At 54.2% G+C, this 19,437-nt stretch overlaps 1 protein-coding gene across 3 annotated transcripts in view; it reads left to right on the top strand.

The window, feature by feature from the left end:
- Nucleotides 1–19,437, top strand: part of CYRIA (CYFIP related Rac1 interactor A) — a 92,533-nt gene that overhangs the window by 35,680 nt on the left and 37,416 nt on the right. The window contains exons 1-2 of one of the 3 annotated variants that reach the window (XM_036262329.1): nt 5,103–5,288; nt 6,309–6,459. The gene's annotated coding sequence lies outside the window, so the exon portion shown is untranslated. Of the gene's footprint in view, nt 1–5,102; nt 5,289–6,305; nt 6,460–19,437 lie in introns of those variants that run through there. The other 2 variants (XM_036262328.1, XM_036262327.1) reach the window with 2 other exon arrangements.

Below are 19,437 nucleotides of genomic sequence, written 5' to 3'. Positions count from 1 at the left end.
TGTCCGCCGTGTCCCTGCCACACCAATCTGTTCACTGCCCTCAAGGAAGCTGAATTTTACAGATCGAACCCTCAACGCTCCTCATTTGTGCGGGGCTCTGGATGAGTGAGACATTCCCCTCCTCTCAGACAAGTTTCCGTCCGTTGGCAGAGATAGAACGTGATGGCAAATAGCTAACGTACTTTATTTTTTTTTTTTTTTTTTTTTGTATCCTCACCTGAGGACATTTTTCCATTTTTTGTTCAGGTAGAGTGGGAGGGAGAGAGAGGAACAGAGAGAGAGAGAGAAACATCGATGTGAAAGGAACATATCGAGTGGCTGCCACTCGCACAACCGACAAACTGCAACCGAGGTACGTGCCCTTAGCGGGAACCGAACCCGGGTCTCTCAGGACCGCAGGCCGACGCTCTAACCGCTGAGCCAAACTGGCCAGGGCAGCTAGCTAACGTACTTTAGAAGAGAACGCTCCTTGGGTCTCCAGAGAAGTCCAAAGCGGCGTGCTGGGGCGGGCATTCCTTGTGAGATCTGCATTTCACAGGCTGTGCATCTGAAGATCAGGGAGAAGAAATGCAGGAGTGAAGGTCACATAGCCCAGCCAAGGCCAAGCTGGGGGCAGACCCAGGCTCCTGGCCTCCTATGAAGCATTCCTGCTACATCAAGGCACCGTGCGGGTATCGTCCTGGCTTGGGTCCAGGCATGGCCTCTGCAGCCTGAGCTGTGTTTATTTCTGTCTTTCACAGTTTTTAAAATTTCTTTTTCAATTATAGTTAACATACAGTAGTATATTAGTTTTAGGTGCACACCACAGTGATTAGACAATTATATACATCACGAAGGGACACCCCCCCATACGTCTAGCACTGGTCTGACACCTTACATAGTTATCACGGTGTCACTGACTGTTCCCTGTGCTGTACTTTACATTCCCGTGACGATTTTTGTAACCGGCAGTTTGCACTTCTTCGTCTCTGTCTTACTGCTGCCTGCCCGATGGAGCCCAGGCAGCTGCTGACCCCCAGCTGCAAACCTGTTAGGCTGTTCAGGCGACACTCCTGAAGTCGGAGGCTTGGGAAGAGAGGAGGGAGCATGCAATGCCCAGGCTGTCTGAGGTTTAGTTGTTCTGATGTTTGGGGTTGTCAGAGAGAGCAGGGTAGCGACATTTGATTTCTAGAGTGTCTCCCACGCCCCACCCCGGAGGAGGACCTGATGTAACCGAGAAATACGGCCTGAAGAGAAGGCATCTACCAGGGCAGCTGCGCTCCTTGAAAAACTGGGTGGGCTTTTCGGAACTCATCTGCCAGTTTGGCTGGAGTGCTCCTGCCGTGCACAGGGAGGTGATGACCCTCACGGCTGTGTGGGTGGGATGGGACAGACCTCAGGACCTGTTCAACCACAGCCCTGGCAGACCGAGCCAAGGTGAGCTTCGGCCCAGAGACCTGGGTTCTTGTCCAGGTTCTGTACCCCTCGCCACTGGCCCCTGCCCTCCCAGCCTGTGTCAGATACCCCCGCTGGGAGTCCGAGGCCCTCTGTGGAGGAGTGGTTGGCCAGCAGACCACGAGATTGAACTTGGCTTCAGATGCTGGACTACTGACTCATGAACGTGTGCTGTTAACCGTGGGCTGGTCCCTCAGCCTCTCTGAGCCCCTCTCCAGTCCCTCCTCTGTAGGATGTGGCTAATGTGAGAACCACCATTTTCAGTGGGGTTGATACGAGGGCCAAGGGAGACAGTCACATGGTGCCCAGCACAGTGCCTGGGGCATAGGCAGTGCCCAGCGAGGAAGCCTGAGGTCCTCCTGGGCCACCACCGTCGCCCACTCCTTGACCTCTGACGGTCTAGGGCTGCCTGAGCCCAGGCCACGCCGGCCTCCAGGCCGCTCCCAGGTCAGGCTCCCGGCGGCAGGTTCCCGGCCCGCTGCCATGGAAGAGACTGGGTCTGTGGGGACAGCTGTGCCTGGTCCTGGCTTCTCCACCTGCCTGCTGAGTAGCCAAGTCCCTTCCATCTCCAGGACAGAGGTATCTCCTGAATAATATCAGTGATAATAATAGTAGCAGTAATGCTAATACTGATAGCAGCAGTGGTTGAATGCGGCACCTCCAAAAAAGGAGTCCGTGCCCTGCACACCACACCCTGCGAAGGTGACCTAATATGGGAAAAGGGTCTCACCTCTTTATCAAACATGACCACTTGGAGAAGCTCCCATAGAAAACACGAAGAGCCTGGCTGTGTTAGTGCAGGGCGAGGCCCGGAGCCTGCAGAGCCCCCTGGCTGCCCGGGGCTCAGACCCGGGAGCTTCTGCAAGAACCCAGACAGGCCCTGTGCTGCTCCGTGACCCAGCGAGCGCAGGGCGGCCCTGCCGACAGCGGAGAGGCCCCGCCTTCTCCTCGGCATTCACTCCACCTGTCGCTGCGTGAGCTTGAGTCCCGACTCCTTCCTGGTTTCGGAATAGCGGATTCTTTTCTCTCCTTGGTCAGAGATTCTTAAGAAGGCAGATTCTTGGGGAAACGGCAAGACCCAGCCCACACTGAGGCTGCCCCCGTCCTCCCTGGGCCAGTGGGTGCTCGGGGAGATCCCCGGCCAGGGGCCCAGCTCCGCACCCCGGGCAGGGGCAGTGCCTGCTGGCAGTGGAGGAAGGCCAGGCTGCCCCTTAGGAAGCGGGTCTGGTGTCCTGACGGTGGCCTGCAGCGTCTCCAGGGGTCTGGGCAGCAGAAGCTGCTTCCCACACTGGTTGCCTGTCCAGCTGCCTTAGGTGGCCGTAGATAGGAGTCCTCACCCCGGGGGGCCGGCTGGTTATTGGAACAGCTGCGCAGTCAGATTCCGGATGCCGGGGTACAGGGAACCCGGCAGTCCTTTGAAAATATGTTGCTAACGCGTCACACTCTTGCCTCTCACAGCGTAGCGTGGCTGCCTCATGAGCAGTCCCGTCGGCCTGTTCTGTATGCAGGGCCCAGCCCAGCAGACCTGGACAGAGGGGGAGGGGTGCTGCACAGGAATATTCGTGTGGATGGAAGGCAGGGGATTGTCCAGGGCAGTGCTGTTTCCACACCACAGGCACAGTGGCCCCGGGCGTGTGGATTGTACTAGGGTGGCCGTGTGTCCGGTGTGCCTGGGACAGCCCGGGTCAGGCCTGGTGGCCCAGCGGTGTTAGTGGTTCCTTTTCCACGCTCACACACATTCAGGCTTGATGGTGAATCCCACGGTCGCCCTGATGTGTGTGACTGCAGGCGCTGAGTGTGCACATGGGCCACGCGTTGAAGACAGAAGCTGTCCTGGTGTGCAGAAAGGTTGGCTGAGGGTTAGCACCTTTGCGGGTCGTGGGTGGGGCACGTCACCCCTTCCCAACACGCGTGGTGGTGACATCATGGGACAAAATGTCACGCAGACCATGCTTCAGACCCTTTCTCGTAGCTGACCAGCTTTCAGACTTTAGGAAATTACTTAGTGTAGCTCAACCATAAATGAGGAATCATGACACAGCCGTCACAGAGTTGGTGTAATTACAAAATAACCTAGGCAAAGCATCGAGTTTATTTCCTGACACATGATAGGCTGCCAACAAATGGCATTATTATGATTATTATTATTGTTCCGTAACTGTTATAATTTTGGCTTTAATCTCTCCACCTCTGAAGGGGAGGGGTGATTTCTGTCCTGTCCTGCTCCCCAGGTCTTCGTGAGGCTGGAACCGGAACTGGGTGCCCCCGGGAGGGTGTGCAGTGTTTGAGGGGGGGACTTTGGACAGCACCTTGCTTGCCCACCTGTCCCGTGGTTCCTTCCCCTCTGACATGGGACTGGATTCTCAAGCCACCGTCCCGTCCACCTGCCCTGAGGACTCTGTCACCTCGGGCCCTCCCTCCGTCCCCTCCCCAGCCTAGCCTACTTCCCGCTCCCTCCCGCCAAGCCACACTGCGTACGCACCAAGGCCAGATGTCATTACTGACGCTGGCTGACTGGGGGAGGGGGGCTGCCACCCAAGGGGAACTGTGGACCAAGTTTCTGGTCTTGCTGGCTCAGCACCTCTCCATTTTCCCTCCCAGAGACGTGCCTCTTTCCTCTGCCTTTGGAATGAAGGTGTCATGTGTTCCTAGCGTCCTTACTTTAGTCCTTATTTCTGCCCCCTAGTTTGCCTTCCTGAATGCCTAACCCTTTCTTTGCCTTTTCAGTGTGACTGCTTGGGGAGGGAGTACTGCACAGTGGCCGCTTGGGCCCGTGCCCTCCCCGCCCCCTCCTGGTACCCATCGGGGGCCCTACACTATCGCTGGTGTTAGTATCGCAGCAGCATGATTGGGTTATTGTTAGGGTTGTCTGTGTGGTTGTTCAGCTTACCAGGTGATTGTCATTCTTGTTGCCCGTGGGGAGTTGGAGGACTTTTATGAGTCTATGAGCAAGGGAAGTGGACGGAATGGGTAGGAAACGCCTCGGGCAGAACCTCGCGCGTGGTCTGGAGGGGACGCCTTTCCGCGGGCCTGACCCTCTTAGCTTTGTGATAGAAGAAATGGGAGTCTTGCCGGCCCAGTTGGGCGAACCAAGTCCGTCCTATGGCTGAAAGCAGATTATAATTTAGGGGGCATTTGAGAAGGAGAGCAAGGGGGTGGGTAGCACCCTGACACCCCATTGCTTCCACAGCTCCTCTGCTGTTTCCAGGTCCTTGCAGGGCACACCGGGCCTCAGCCACAGCCAGACTGAGAGACGCGGTCTGACCTTAGGATGCTTCTTAGGAAACCTGTTGTGTCCTGTGTCTGTGCCCAGCTGTCCATGGGTGACAGCCAGTCCCGGGCCCCGTTTGCCCGGGCCGTGCTCTGTGGTGGAAATGTCCGGGCACCGCCCACGTCCTCCCTGCGGCCGCCGTGACCCGCTTTTCCCCAGGGCAGAGCCAGCCCGAGCCACTTTCTCACCAGGCCAAGGACTTTTCAAAGTTGCTGTGTTTTCTCTATCATTTCCTTCTCGGCCCCCCCAGCACTTCCTGTTTTCTCTTCCTCTTTCTCCACCCCCACCCCATCGCTCAGCCCGAGCCTGCTGGGCTGAGAACAGGAACAAGCGTGGAGCATTGATCATCCCGATTTCCTGGCGCACGGGTTGTCCGCTGCTCCGGGCTGGAGCCAGGGCTGAGCTTGGCGGGCACGTGAGCTGCCGGGCAGGGAGCCGTGGCCTGCGGAGCCCGCCCCAGAGACTCTCCTAGAACCACTCTCCGTGCCCGCGCCCCACCTACAGCTCCCAGGGAATGTCCTCCTGCCTCCGCACGAAACCAGATGCACACAGTCCAGCTCACGGGCAGCACTCAGATTTGGGAGTGAGATGTGTTTATTAATGACTCTGCGCCGTGTTCTCTTCATGCCTCGGCCCACCGTCTAGCTGGCTGAAGTGTGGTTCCCTAACCCTTGGGGAAAATGCAGTCGATTGTATTTATGAGGACAAATTAGGAAAAGGATCTGTGGGACTCGCATGGTGTGCCTGGCAGACAATATTTGCGTAACGAATGCAAGATTCTTTTTTTTTTTTTTTGGTTTGGGTTTCTGCACAGAAATGGCTCTTTAAATGCACAGGAGCCAGAAAAATTACCTAATCAATGCTACCCACGGGAGGAGAGCCCATGTCCGTTACTATCTTCCTGAAATATGGAGAGAGAGACCGAGACAGGGAGAGCGGAGAGACAGAGACAGGGAGAGCGGAGAGACAGAGACAGGGAGAGCGGAGAGACAGAGAGAGGCCCACTGAGACACCACCGGCTGGGTACAAACGTGCCCGGCCCTGAAGCACAGGGCCCACCCGCCTCCGTGCTCAGGGCCCGCGCTGGTCCATGGCAGTATTTTTCTGAGGGAAACTGGGAGAGCCCTCCCGACCACATGCCTGAGGTGGGCTGTTTTACTCATTTAGCTCCCGGGGTCAAACGCCGCAAACAGCAATCTGGAAAGCGTGCCGCCTCCCTTTGTGAAAATCTGTTTTAAAGAGAAAGCGACTTCCCATTCAGGGTCAGCGGCCAGTTGTTGGAGAAGCCAGCCAGACCATGTGGCTGCTTCTTAAAACATCCCAAGGCCGGAGAGTCAGAGACACGTTCTCATCTGGACTCCTCTCCCAGGTCACCAAACCTTGAGCGGGGCTCGTCTCTTCTGTGCGCCTCTGTTTCCTCAGCTGCCAAATGGGAGCATGAGACAAGGTCATCCGGTGGATCTCTCGATGGATCTCCCTCAGCCCTGGGAATCCGTGATCCTGGGGCTCTGCTCTCCTTAACAACAACAACAACAGAAAGTATCGTTAGAGGAGAACAGGAAATGGCCTCTCCTAGTAACATGACTTGCATTCCTTTTAGCAGATTATCACTCACTTAAGGACAGAGAAACCACAGGACTCCAGGGGGCCGCTGCCCTGATTCGGGGAGCCAGACGCGTCTTGCCCGAGGGCTGCTCAGCCGTGCGGTCCTTCAGCCTGGATTGCTGAACCTGAACCACAAGAACTTCTTCCAGGTAAGAAACAGCTGACTTAGTGCTGACAAACAGCACGTGACAGCCAACACCTTCAGGGCGGGGAAGGCGGGATGCACACGCACAGAGTATGACAGATGGGCATTTCCCCGGGTTTGTCCTCTTTGACTGGAAGCCATGCCTCCTAGCGCCACATCCATGGAAAAGGACAAACAGAACACAAGGACCTAGTTGAGAATTGACATGCATTTCAGGGTAACTGTAATTTTGAAGTGAAGGACCCTAGGTTCTGTAAGAGCATTCTGGGTGGGAGCCACCTTGACATTTGGAGAGTCAGGACATGAACTAGGGTAGCTTCGAATTGCACGCAGGAGGAGAGCATATCTGAGCCGTTCTAGGTTGCTTTTTTCTTGCAGAATCCATTTTGGATCAAGCACACCTGGGTTCCTCGCTGCCCCCCCGGATCTAGCCAAGCAGGGGGAGACGTCCTCATGTAGCCAATCTGGGAGGGACTTGAGGTCTCGTACAGAGGTCTGGCTGGCATCTCACTCGCTGTAACCATTTTAGAGACAACTTCAGTCTGTGAACTTGTCACCCAAGAGCACTGCGGCGCGTGAGCTGCAGGTCCCGTTCCCCTCGCCTCTCGCCTCACCACCAGCACGTTGGACTTCTCTTGCTCCCTCCCTCCTCTCCCACCTCCTCCCATTGGTTATGCACACTTTTCTTCCTGTCCACAAAGAGAGGGTCGCATCTACTTGAACTTCATTGAATTTGGGCCTGACATGAGCTGATATTCCTTCCCGATGACTAAAGATCTACTGAGGGTTCCGCTCCCAGACTCTGTTATATCAACACCCCTCCTCTAAGCCGCCCCAGGGACCCACATAGAGGATCAAGTGTCGCTAAGGAGATGCCGATACGCCGAGCTGGCCACACACCTGTTACCCTTCAGTGGTGGCTGGTGTTGCCCGCCGCTGTTCTCTCCTAAAGTTCTTCTTTTTATCTTCAGTTTCCTTGAAAACTAAAACCACAGTATGTTGTAAGGCTGAGAGTAGTATGGGAGGTAAGACCAGGTGGTTTCTAAGGTATTTCCCAATCCTGCGTTCCCAGCGTCATCTTATCCCCTGTTCCTCAGACCTCGTGGGGAACGAGGCCGCCCTGGGCCCCCTTTCTTCTGTCTCCGGTGGTTTCTCTCCCCAGCGTGGTTCTCTGAGCCACAGCCTAACTCGGGAGCAGGAGACGAGTTTCAGAATTAGACAGACTCGCCTTCAGATCTCAGTCCTGCTATTTCTTAGTGCAGTGATTTTGCCTAGATCGTTGTAAATTCCCGATCTGCCATTTCCCCATCTGTAGGACGGGGACAGTACGTTCTAATCTGTAGGCTGGGCTTGTGGGAAGAATCAAAGGATGGAATGCATCGGTGTAGTTTCTTGTTTGCATTAGACCTCAAAAAATGTTAGCTTCTCTTCGTGTCCAGCCTTATCGAGAACCATGGAAATAGAGCTTTTGTCCTCCACCGTGTCCCATTTGAGCCGTGGGCCTGAAATCCAGAGACGGTCCTTGTGTGTCCACACCTAAGTCCCAGCCAGTGACAGAAGAGAGAAGTTGCTAACAGAGCGTGTCTTCCTTGGCACCCAGCAGCACCCCTGCCTCACCTCAGCCAGAGTGCCCTTGGAGCCCAGCCCCCGGAAGGCTCGCTCGGTCATACCCCATGTCCCCGCCCAGGCCTCTCCCAGCCCTTCAGTTCCACTGTTTGTCATGTGAGGTGTCAGGTGAAAACCGACTTCCTCCCAGCAGCTCTCCTTCCTTTAGACTAGCATAGACCCAGGGGGCTGGGGGACATCTGGGGGCAGGCACCCCGGCCGGCAGCGCTCAGCAAGGGTGAGCCAAGCACGTGCTCATTCGGGGCTGACTTCGGCTTTCCTCCTCGCCCGTTGGGTCTGTGGGGCGTCATCCATGCGCCATCCTTTCGTTCAATGGACGTTTGTGGAGCGTGCACCACGCGGCAGGTGTCCTTGGTGTTAGAGGACAGCACGGAACAGGACAAAGTCCCTGTCTCACGGAGCTGACGTTCTAGTCGGATCGAGGAGTGAACATCAGGTAAACGTACATGATATCAGGTAGTCATAAGTGTTATGTAAAAAAAAAATGTGTATGTCTCCAAGCCAGAGAGCCAGGAAGTGGGGGAACGGGCATTGCTGTGCTGCGGGGTACCAGGGAAGGCCTCCCTGGTCTGCGTTACTGGCAGGACCTGACCGAAGTGAGGGAGGGCGGCATCTCGGGGGCGCCGTCTAAGTAGAAGTAAGAGGACGCGCTTGCCTGGTCCAGTTTCAGTCATTCACTCAGAATCCTGTCCTGGGCACTGGCTACCGAGACTCCGGAGATGCATGAGACTTGGCGCCGAGCAAGGGGCCGTGGACTGGCGCTGGTCCAAGGCTGCCTGGGGAAGTTGCGTCAATAAATTAGGTTGAAGTGAGCAGTTGTCCTAATGTGGTCATTGTGGAACCAATTTGCTAGAGTGGGAATTTTCCACTGGAACCTCCCACAGGTCACTTCTATCCAATTCTCTTGGATTTCGTTCACCTAGACCGTTGCCAAGTCTTGGCTTCAGGGGCGAGGGAGGAGCAGTCCATTTGACCAACATCTGAGTGCCTACTGAATGTCAGCGCCGGTGCTGGGCACCAGGGGTCAGTGGTGATTACATTCAGCCCCTGGCCTCCAGTTGTTTGTGGTGGTGTTGGGAGACCTGCTAGTGACTAGGCAACACACCCTATCAGTGTTGTGCAAGAGTGAGTGTGAGAGCCCAGGGTTTCTCAGCCCACCCTGATGGGCAGAACCAGGACGCTCCCTGGGGACACGCCATCTCCACCCAGTCCCAGAGGTGAGGGCTCATCAGGCAGATGGACGGCAGGGAGGGTGGACTCTTCGGGGGGGGGGAGTCCAGGCAGAGGGGAGGCATACGCAAGGGCTGCCCCTCGGGGATCCGTGTGCAGCACCGGTCCCCGTAGCTGTGGGATGAGCCACGAGGCAGCTCCGAGAGACCGTGCGACTCGTTCAGAGTGAGGGGCTGGAACCCTGAAGTCAGGCCAAGAGGGTTGGGTCTGTCCTGAGGGCAGCTCAAAGCTGTGAGCAGTTCTTTAAGCGAAGACCGATGGCCTGATTGGAATTTTATGAAGCAAAGGGTCTAATTTTATGTGACTCCCAGTTCTTTAAAGTGCTTATTTTACACCCATTCCTGGTGATGTTGTAAGAGTGTAGTGTCCTGAGCTGGGAAGTAGGTTAATGCAGATGGGCTGAAAGAGCTGTCCGCTGGGCGTGGACGGATCCGGGGCCCTTCCACCATCGAGTGCCCCATGGATGTTAACTGTGGGCAGTGTTTCCCGTGCAGGCTGGGTACGCAGCTTGCTGGGACGTGGTTGGAAATTTGAGCCTTGTTTCTAATGGGGTAAGTGACAGCCCATGCTGTGCTAGTGGAAGTCATGGAATTCAGGCCTTCATACATTTTCTCCTTGTCAGAAAATGAATGGCTGATATCCATCTCTCAACCCTCTCTCTGCTGAATACTAAGAGTGTTCTCTTTAGAGATGCATGAATCCATTAAATAGATAATACCTAAGTACCTCCACGCGGCAGACATTGTGCTCGGCCTTGGAACATTAGGACAAATCCAACATGGTCAGCCCGTCCAGGAGTTCATTTGTGGGGAACTAAGGAGCCAAAGTCACAGGAGCAGACAGTGAGTAAGAGTTTTGGCATGAACAGAGTGATATGGATACAGAGAAGGAGCATTCTCTCTGCCCCGGGTAGTCAGGGAGGGCTTCCAAGAAGGGCCATATGAGCTGGGCTTTGAAGGATGAGTAGGAGTTGGGATCTGGGAGAGAGAGGCTCCTAGGACTGAACAGCACTCTGTCCATAAGGGCCAACACTCAGGTCTCTGTGATGCAGGTGGAGGAAGAGCCAGAGTGATTATCACGCATAGATAATGCCTCAACTGCGCCTGTTAAAAAGTCATTAGTAGCCACCCCCTCACCCTCCCACCTTGTTCCGAACAATGACTAAAAATAATTAAATTGACTAATTTGAGCTGATCTCTGACCCACAGAGGTGTGAATGAGCAGGCTAGGATAAGGGGGACCCAGGAAAGAAGGAGAGCAGAGGAGGAGGGGCCCTTCTGCACCTCCCAAAACACGGAGTCAGCAGCACAGATTCCCCAGAGCTCAAAACTCAGCTGTTCAGAGAACTCCGCCTGCTTCTTCCCACTGCGAGCTGCAAGAGGTTTTTAAAACCTGTGTCTGTCCTACCTTCCTCTTGGGAAAAACATATATTTTGTGTGCATGTGCATATGCGTATGCTACACGATGTGTGTGTGTGTGTGTGCGCGCGCACATATAGGTTATACAGAATGTGTTTTAACCAGGCACTGGGCCTGGGGCCAACAACCTGCAGGCACAGTCGTTGGCTGGAGGATGAAGGGGTGGGTTAGAACCGACCTTGCCGATGGCACCGTTCCCCAGAGGTGCCAGGTCCATGTGCTTCATGGCACTGGACGTCCCCAGGAGGGTGTCTTAGAGCCGGTCACAGGAGAGAAACCGAAACCGAGGGCTGGAGGAGCTCGTGCAAGGCCCGCAGCTGCTAGGTGGTCAGGATTCTCTCCCTCTCTTCCTCGTCTCCCTTCCACTGTCCGTGACGTCTCCTGATCAGTGGACAGGCTGAGCTTCTCGGAAACCAATGAGGAGCAATGACGAGTCTCCCTTAAACATGGTTCTCACCTGCAGCTCCGAAATGCGGAACTGGGCAGAGAAGAGGCATCCTGTGGTGGAGACAGGGGGGTCTGTGTCTGGATGTCCTCTGCCCCTCCTCTGGTGTGGGCAAACCCTGGACATCTTTGCCTGCAGGCATTTCCTCACGTGCTTCCAGGGACAGGGAGCTCACTGTTTGACAGCGCAGCTGGTTCCAGGCCAAGTGCCGGGCACCTTTTCTCTTTATAGCGCCACCTCTGAACCAAACCCCATCTCGTTTCTGCTTGGCTGACACATCGCGACATCCACCGCTGCAGAGGCCGATGCTTTGCTCTGACGGGAGCCTCTGCATGTCTCTTGGAGACCAGTTGCCCTCCCCAGAGCTGGGTTCCTTGTCTTGCTCTGGAGGACCTGTTAGCGCCGCCTGATGGGCTTGCTGAGTGTAAGACAGAACTCGATCCCCTCTCTTCTCCTCTAAGGAAGGACCCCAGTGCGATCTTCCTGTCACCTCCTGTCTAGAACCCTGACTGCACCCCAGGCGAGTAAGCATTTCCTCTGGGTGCCTTTAACAGACGTAGGTAAAGTTCACAGAGAAAGGAGAGAGGAGAAAGAAGAGAAGACAGAAGGGACTGGCGTCAGGGTTAAGTCGGGTCCTAGCCCGCACTCTGACATTGACACACCATTTGACCTTGGACGCCCCTTCCCTTCTCCGTCGTCATGTGAGTCCCTCACAGTGGACTTGATTGTCCAGGTGCTTCCATTGCCCACTTGTCGCCAAGGACAGTGTCTGCAGGACCCCCGGGGGAGGGGGGCTGAGCGTTTGCTCCACTTCCACTGGGAAGCGCCCCTGGAAGGTGATCAAACAGCCCCTTCACCTCTCCGTGGAGGGCCCTCCATCAGCCCTGCACAGAACAGCTGACTGGGCCACAGAGCCGGGGCCCAGCCCGCCCCCACGACCCGCCTGGGCCGTGAGCTGGTGCAGCTAATGCTCTTTTTCACTCCCTTGTTTGGGTCCCTGGCTTCCCAGAGCTGAGTCTCTGCCTTGTCTCTGGGTTGGAAAACAGGGCAATCAGCGTGGGTGTTTGGTCCTGGTGGTGACCCTGCCCTTCTCTTCTTGGGCCTTGTAAGCTGCCAGCCCAGTGGCCCCAGGATGGAGACGGCCCCTGGCCTGGACAGCAGGGGGAACCCGGGGGTCAGGACCAGGCTGACAGAGGAATTCTGCAGAATCCTCAGTGCGGAGAGCAAGATGCTGAAGACTTCCTCTGAGGACCTCCGCTTGGCCCCGTGCCCCCAGCAGGGGCCCTGCTTTCTCTTCTCTGCACCCTGCTGCTGGCCAAGGGGGCGGGAATGGCCCTCTTGGTTGTCTTCAGTTGCCAGAACGGGAGACCCAAGGAGCCTAGAAATGCGATGACAAGCAAGGGCAGGCGTCCCTGGGCTTAAGGAAGGTCATTGCCAAGCGCCGTGCATGGGAGAAGGCTGTAGGCGAGGTTTGCTGCGTGTGGGCACCGTGACATGCTGTTGTGGGTAGGAGCACAGACAGCCACACGCCCGGGTGGGTCCTGTGCCGCACACTAGCCGGTGAGCTCAGCAGCCGTCACTCCTCGTTCGTCCACAGAGCCACGTAAGTCTGCAGTGACCATCACGGGAGTCACAGTGCTAGCGCTCGGAGGGACGCCCGGCACACAGAGCAGACTCAATAAGTGGACCTATTTTCCCCCTGACCTATAGCTTCTGTTGAATTTTCTGTTACAAATAAGTTTCTGGGATGTGTTGTGAGTTCAGTCATTTCATGGCTGTGTACTAAGCATCTCCTGTGTGCAGAGCTAGTCTGAGATGGTAAGGGTTCGAAGCTGAAGTCCTCAACGCTGATAAACAGATGTCACCAGTGTGACCCGTTAGACCAACCAAAGCATTTTAGGGGACCAGAGGCTCCTCCGAGGAGCCGGAAGGCCCAGAGGGGCATGGGGATGGAGGGGATGGAGGCGGAGATGGGGCAGATGGCGGGTTGAGAGAAGACGGTGGAGTTGACTAAGGGTGACTTTGGGATCGGTGGAGTTGACTAAGGGTGACTTTGGGATCGGGGCGCCATTTGAATGGGGGAGGGAGAGCAGCCAAGGAGAGAGGGTGTGCTTGATAGCGACTGCTTTGTCCTGGTGCAGACGATAAGCTCCGCTCTAAGCCTTTTGGTGTGCAAGGCCTGCGGGCGCCAAGTGGAGATCCCCCCACTTTGCCCAGCTCTGGTGTCGGGGGGGAAGAGGCTCAGGCCGTGGACAGGGAGGCCCCCGCCGTCAGAACAGAGCGGTCCCCACAGAGTGAGCACAGGCCCCTCTGTGTGCCGCCCGAGAGCCTGGCCCGGCCTCGGCAGCTTGAAGGCCCCACAAAGACGCGCTTGTTCTCCCTGACATCAGACCTCGCCCTCAGGATTTCTCTGTCCTTCTGGGGCGAGATCTCACAGGCTGATAACGAGTGAAAGGGAAGGCTGATCACTGGAGGCTGGCTCAGGAGTCACGAACACAAAATGCACATTAAGCCCGGACAAGGGGAGCTCCTGGTTCTCTTCCTGCTAACCCAACCATCCTGAAACAGTCATCCACTTACAGACACAGGATGAAAAGGGGATGTGACATGGAAACTTCAAATGCTTAGTCTAGCGTAGTGGTTCTCAAACTGATGGCCAAGGTCACAGCCCAGCCATTGAAAGGTGAGCCGGCGTCTCCCCTGTCTCTCCGGTGTTTCCCACACTCTACCGGGCACCCGATGACCCGAGATCGTTTTGTTTCGGTGGGTTCTCGGATGGTATGAGCTGAGGAGCGGCCCCAGACCTCGAGTTTGAATAACAGTTTGGAATTAAGAAGTAGCCTAAACAGTATTTGATCCGCCTGTTTGGCCTCTGGGCCCTTCAGCGAGTGAAGGGCAAAACTTTCTAAGTTAGTCATTCGCGGCCGCAGACACCAGCCCGGGAACGCAGGGTCAAGTTGAAATCAGGACAACACATGGTTTAGTCATCAAGAACCCGGCTGGGCTTAAACATAAATGTGGAGATAAACTCGGTGAGTTTGTTTGTTTGGTTCAATTGTGGTCTGGGGCGATCAATCCAAACAGGGAAGTCCCGCTCTGACTCCGCGGCCTCCTCTGTGTACTGCGAGTTTCCTGTAGGAGCACCTCTGTGAACGGACTGTCCCTCTGTCCCCTCTCTGTCCGGCCGCCCTGGGCCGGGGGACAGATCGCTAGCAGGGGCTCCCCCACCTTCTCAATGTCCACAGTTCCTCCCTGTGACCGTCCAAGCACGTTTCTCCAAAGTGAGTGATAGAAACTCGTTTGGCTAAGTTTGGACTAGGACTTTAATCTTTAAAAAAAAAAAACATCTTTACTCTCTGCAACCGAAGTGAAGTTGATTCAGCCACACAACAGCTGTTCCCCTCGGTGGAAAACGTGATTTGAGAAGTTAGCGCAAGAGGCTGGGAGGACAGTCACTGGGCCAAATGGCCAAATCTATTCATTTCTCATTCCCAAATGTCCCTGCTCCTTTTCTGGCAAACCCGTCAAGACTCATCCTTTTGAAATGACCTTGAACAGGAAGTGAGTTAGTTACTGCTCTGAGGGCTACAGCTGTGGGTTTGAACAACTTTGCAACAAAGACGAGTAACATTTAGAAAATATTCGGGTGCTGAAATGGATCCCTCTGTCCTTTTCACAAACTTCTGTTTTTGTGCTAAGTACCTCCCCAGAGGGGCCCTGGAGTTTTTCATATGAGATGATATCACCCCCTGGTGGAGAACATGCTTAACTACAAGCTCTTAAATTTACGCCCCCCCCCAAAAGCTGTTTTAACAGAGTAACTCTTAAAACAAAACTGCTTATCTACTTTTCAGAGTTATTGTGAGAATTAATTGAGATAACTTGTGGGCAGCACTTAAAATTGCAGGATTATCCGATGAGGAGGATTTTTGGAAGCCGGGGACTGAGTGAAGTAATCTTTTGAGTTTTCAGAATTGCAGGTTCAGGGCCCTCTGTGTCAGCTCTGCACGTATTAGGACAGGTGGCTGAAGATTAGCGTGCCCTTACCTGGGACAAGACTGTCACCGCCGGCCACCTGCCCAGGGACAGAAGGCAGTGAGGACCACTTCTGAAGAGCACCAAGGTCTTGCAATCGAAAGTGTACGCTTTCAATTTTGATTGGAAGGGGCATCCCCAAAATATGTTTCCACCCCCCTTGGAAAAGAGACACTGCCATTTTGCCTGACCTGTCCCTGACACCTGACACTGGACTTCTGCCTGCTCGGCCTCCAGAAGCTGATTGACAGGGCCGGAGGCCAGAGCTGCAGGGGTTTCACAAGCTTCTCTGTGTGGAGATGAGTCACTCACCAGCTCCTCCTAGAGGCAGGAGGCGGTCTGTGCCCAGATCCTGCTGTCCTTCAGAAAATAATGTGGGCACCACATATGCCAGACTTTGCTTTCCTGATGACTCAAGTTTTCTTTCTTTTAATTGTCAAGTATAGCATGAAGTCCCCATGAGTTCGTTTCTTCATATGCCTGAAACTAGTTACATCTTTACTGAGCTGGGAGTGAAAGTGAAGGAACAATTTTCCTTCCTTCTCCCTCCCTCCCTCCCTCCCTCCCTCCCTCCCTCCCTCCCTCCCTCCCTCCCTCCCTTCTCTCATTTCTTTCATTTCTTCTCTCTCTCTCTTTTCCCGTCTCCTGCCTGCCCACCCTCCTTCCTTCTTTCTTTGTCTCTTTCTAAATACGTGGCTGGAACTCAGACACTAGGTCCTTGAACACAGGTTTTGCGTTGACGCCTTCACTTCTGCACTCATTTATTCCTGTTTATTCAGAAACGCATATCTCTGCGTGGCCTGTTTTGGTTCAAACATCAGTGAGCCAGTCCGCACCCTGGCATGCCCCCAGGAGAGGCAGCAGGGGAGCAGGGGCAGCGATGCGGGCAGGTACTGTGCGAGGGCTCACGGGGCTGTGGCGAGACAGGGCTGGGCCAGGCCCCGTGGCCCCGGGAGGGCGGTGGGTGTGCGTTCGCCTGGCGGAGAACTACCCAGAGCAGGCACAAAAGCCACACAGGAGACTGGCCCTGCCACTTCATCGTCACCAGAAGACAGACCTGTCCTCAGATCTCGAGGCGCCTCATCCCCTGCGCCCCACTGAGAGGGTCACCCACTCCACAGCCCTTTCTGCATGAACCCACCAAGTTATTCCAGACCCGACGAGCCTCTGGCTTCTCTTCTGCACCCGCTTTCCCAGATTGCTTTCCCCTTGCCCAGACCGCAGCCCTCCCTGGGCCTGCCTTCTGTACAGTCGTCTCTGTGCATGGCTCTGGCTCTGGGGTGCCCCCAGGCCACTGCGGGGACCATGTCTCCTTTACCGCTAGTCTCTCAATGGAGCAAGTCACGTACCTGTCTGCTGTCCACGTTCAGTTCGGGGCTGTGCCGGTCGTGGGGGGTGGAGTGATGATTAAGACCTGCCCTGGAGGAGCTCAGCAGACACGTATGGCTGTATACTCAGGGTACAAGCGATATGTACAGGGGTGGGCAGAAGCAGGCTGGCATTCGCATGGAAAAGGACACGCAGGTTATGATGATTACCCAGCTTTATTAACCCAGAGCAGTGTCACTGACAACCCGACACCCTGCTTCTGCCCATTTCTGTGCGTTAGAGCCATGGGAAGAAAGAGGTGACGCGAGAAAACGCAAGGCTGGGGGGGGGGGTGTGGATTTGGGGGGGTGGGAGGTCAGCTGAATGGAATCCAGTCTGAAGGGAAATGGGAGCCGATAGGTAACCCGACAGAGCCAATAGAATTTTTGCCACTGCACCGAATTTTTGTCGCACTGGTAATTTCAAGAAAAATTTTTTAAAGCTTATCACTTATTCCAACTAAATGCGGGCATTTCCTGGGCCATAAACAGACTTCCCAAGCCTTGGGATCTGTATCAACAGCATCGTCTCCTCAGATCACGGAAGTGTTTGCAAGCCATTGGCCATCGCTTTGGGGTTTGCAAATGGTCCAACCTGGTGCCTTAGTGTTACCATTTTACTATTATTATCATTGCAATAAGACCTGATTTGGGCTTCTAGGGCTGGGACTGTGGTAGGGTCCTCTATTGCTTCTCAAATTCCAAAGGAAAAGAGTCTGAATTAGAGACACCAAGTTAGACCTTTGAATGCACATGCTAGACTAAACCAAGCTGGCCAAGCATTGCCTGATGTAGGACCCACTTTATGAACTATGTCAAAATCACTTGTAGCTAGCCTAGCTGTGCGTTTCGTGACGTTTGATCCCTGACTGTGGGGGTGGCCAGTCCTCATACAGCACGGGACCGTCGAAAGTGCTGGGACTCTGTCATCACCATCCCTCCCAGAGAACTGCAAATCCAAGAGCTCAGGGAACAAGACCAGAGATGCTCTGTGGACATGCTGTTCGTCCATGCGCAGTTCTGCTTCTTCAGTGGAAGTTGCGTCCCATGTCTAATGAACTTAGCTCATGGTTTGGCATTAGGTCGCCTGGACACGTATCTGGTCATTATTGAACATTCCCAGTGCTTACAACTCTAGCCTCTTGGAACGAGGAGGAGTTTTCCAGATTTTTTAAGCAGCCCTGGTGGGTGACAGGTGATGAGGATGAGACTCCGAGAAAGAGAATGACCTTCCCCAAGGTCCCGCAGCAAATAAGTGACCGAAGTGAGGGTACGACACAGCGGTGAGCGCCTGGCACTCAGAGGCATCACGCAGGCGCTGTATCCATTGGGATCTGTCTTGTCCTTCAGACCAGGGTTACGCACGGACTGTCTGACCCGCCTCAGGGGCCCAGCTGCAACCTGCCCCGCAGGTCCTGCTCCTGCTTTGTAGTTTCTGAGCTCCTATCTAATCAGGCCTCAGATGATTCCCCTCACCTCCTGCTCCCTACCGCTCCTGCTCTCTCCCTACTGCTCTCTTATAGATCCACAGTGTCCCTCCTACAGGGCATGTTCACCAACCATGCATTTCCCCATCCCCTGGAATGACGACTTCTTCCTCATTATTATCCAGTTGAGAGTGTGTGACCAAAATATCAGATGTCCTCAGAGCCTCTCCTGGATGGGACATGAAGGAAGAAGCTCACGTTTGTTTAAAAAAAAAAAAAGGCTCCAAGGGGCCATGGGAGTTGTGTTCATGAACGAAGGACTTCATTCATTCCACATGTAGGTATGGAGTTCCTGCTACCTGTCAGGCCCTCGTCTAGGAGTTGGGGGTGCATATGTCAGCAGCAATAGAGGTTAAAGAAAAACAAAGACAGTGACTGAAGGCAGGGTAAAGACAGGGTGATTAGGATGGGCTTCATTGAAAAACCCTGAGCAGAGGTCTGAAAACAGTCATATAGATCTATGGGGGGAAGCATTTCAAGCAGGAGGACTAGCAAGTGCAAAGATCCTGTGGCAGAAACATATGTAATAAATTCAAGAAAGAAAAAGTGAAGAGGCCAGAAGCACTGACTAGCACAATGAAAGAGGCAGAGATATCGGAGATGAACCACCTTGGGATAGCATCACCTTGGGCCTTGTTGACTGTGATAAGGATCTTGTAATTGACTCTCAAAGTCCTTGAAGGGAGTTAAGCAGAGGCCACAGATGCAGTCTGAAAGCATCACATAGCTGCCACACAGCAATTGGCTGAGTGGCTGGGAGTGGTTACGATCTGGGAGATCTGTTTAGGAGGCAAGTATGATACTCTGGGCAAGAGATAGCGATGGCTTGTAGCTTGATGGAGAGCATGATCCTGGAGGGTGGGGAAATGATTGGATTTAAGATGCATCCTCAAAGTACAGCTGATGGAATTCATTAGCTTGGATTTGGAGTGTGAGAGAAAGAGAGGGTCAAGGATAACACCAATATTTTTGGACTGAGCATCTGGAAACATGGACTGGTCATAATTGCTGTTGACTCAAATAGGAAAGACTTGGGAAGGGGCAGATTCTGGGGTGCAGGGAGCAACCAGAACTTCAATTCTGGATGTGTTAAGTTTGAGGTGTCTATTTGACACCTATTTGACTAATAAGTCAAATAGTCAATTGGATTAATGAGTCAGGTGACAGTTATCAATTTGGAAGTCATCAGCATACAGACTGTGGACCGGTATTTAAAGTCCTCTTGGGTGTTAGTAGTTACATAGGAAAGAGGAATTCTTCTTCATGGCCAGGGGAACAGAACTAAGAACAGGGGGTAGAACAATAAAAATGACGATAGTAATAGTGATTACGGCAACTATCATTTATGTGTCTGGCAATCTACGTATGTTGTCT

Source organism: Molossus molossus, unplaced genomic scaffold (assembly GCF_014108415.1).
Source record: "Molossus molossus isolate mMolMol1 unplaced genomic scaffold, mMolMol1.p scaffold_m16_p_15, whole genome shotgun sequence".
NCBI lineage: Eukaryota > Metazoa > Chordata > Mammalia > Chiroptera > Molossidae > Molossus > Molossus molossus.
Note: the sequence above shows the minus strand (reverse complement) of the source record. Positions and strands in the feature narration are given on the sequence as shown.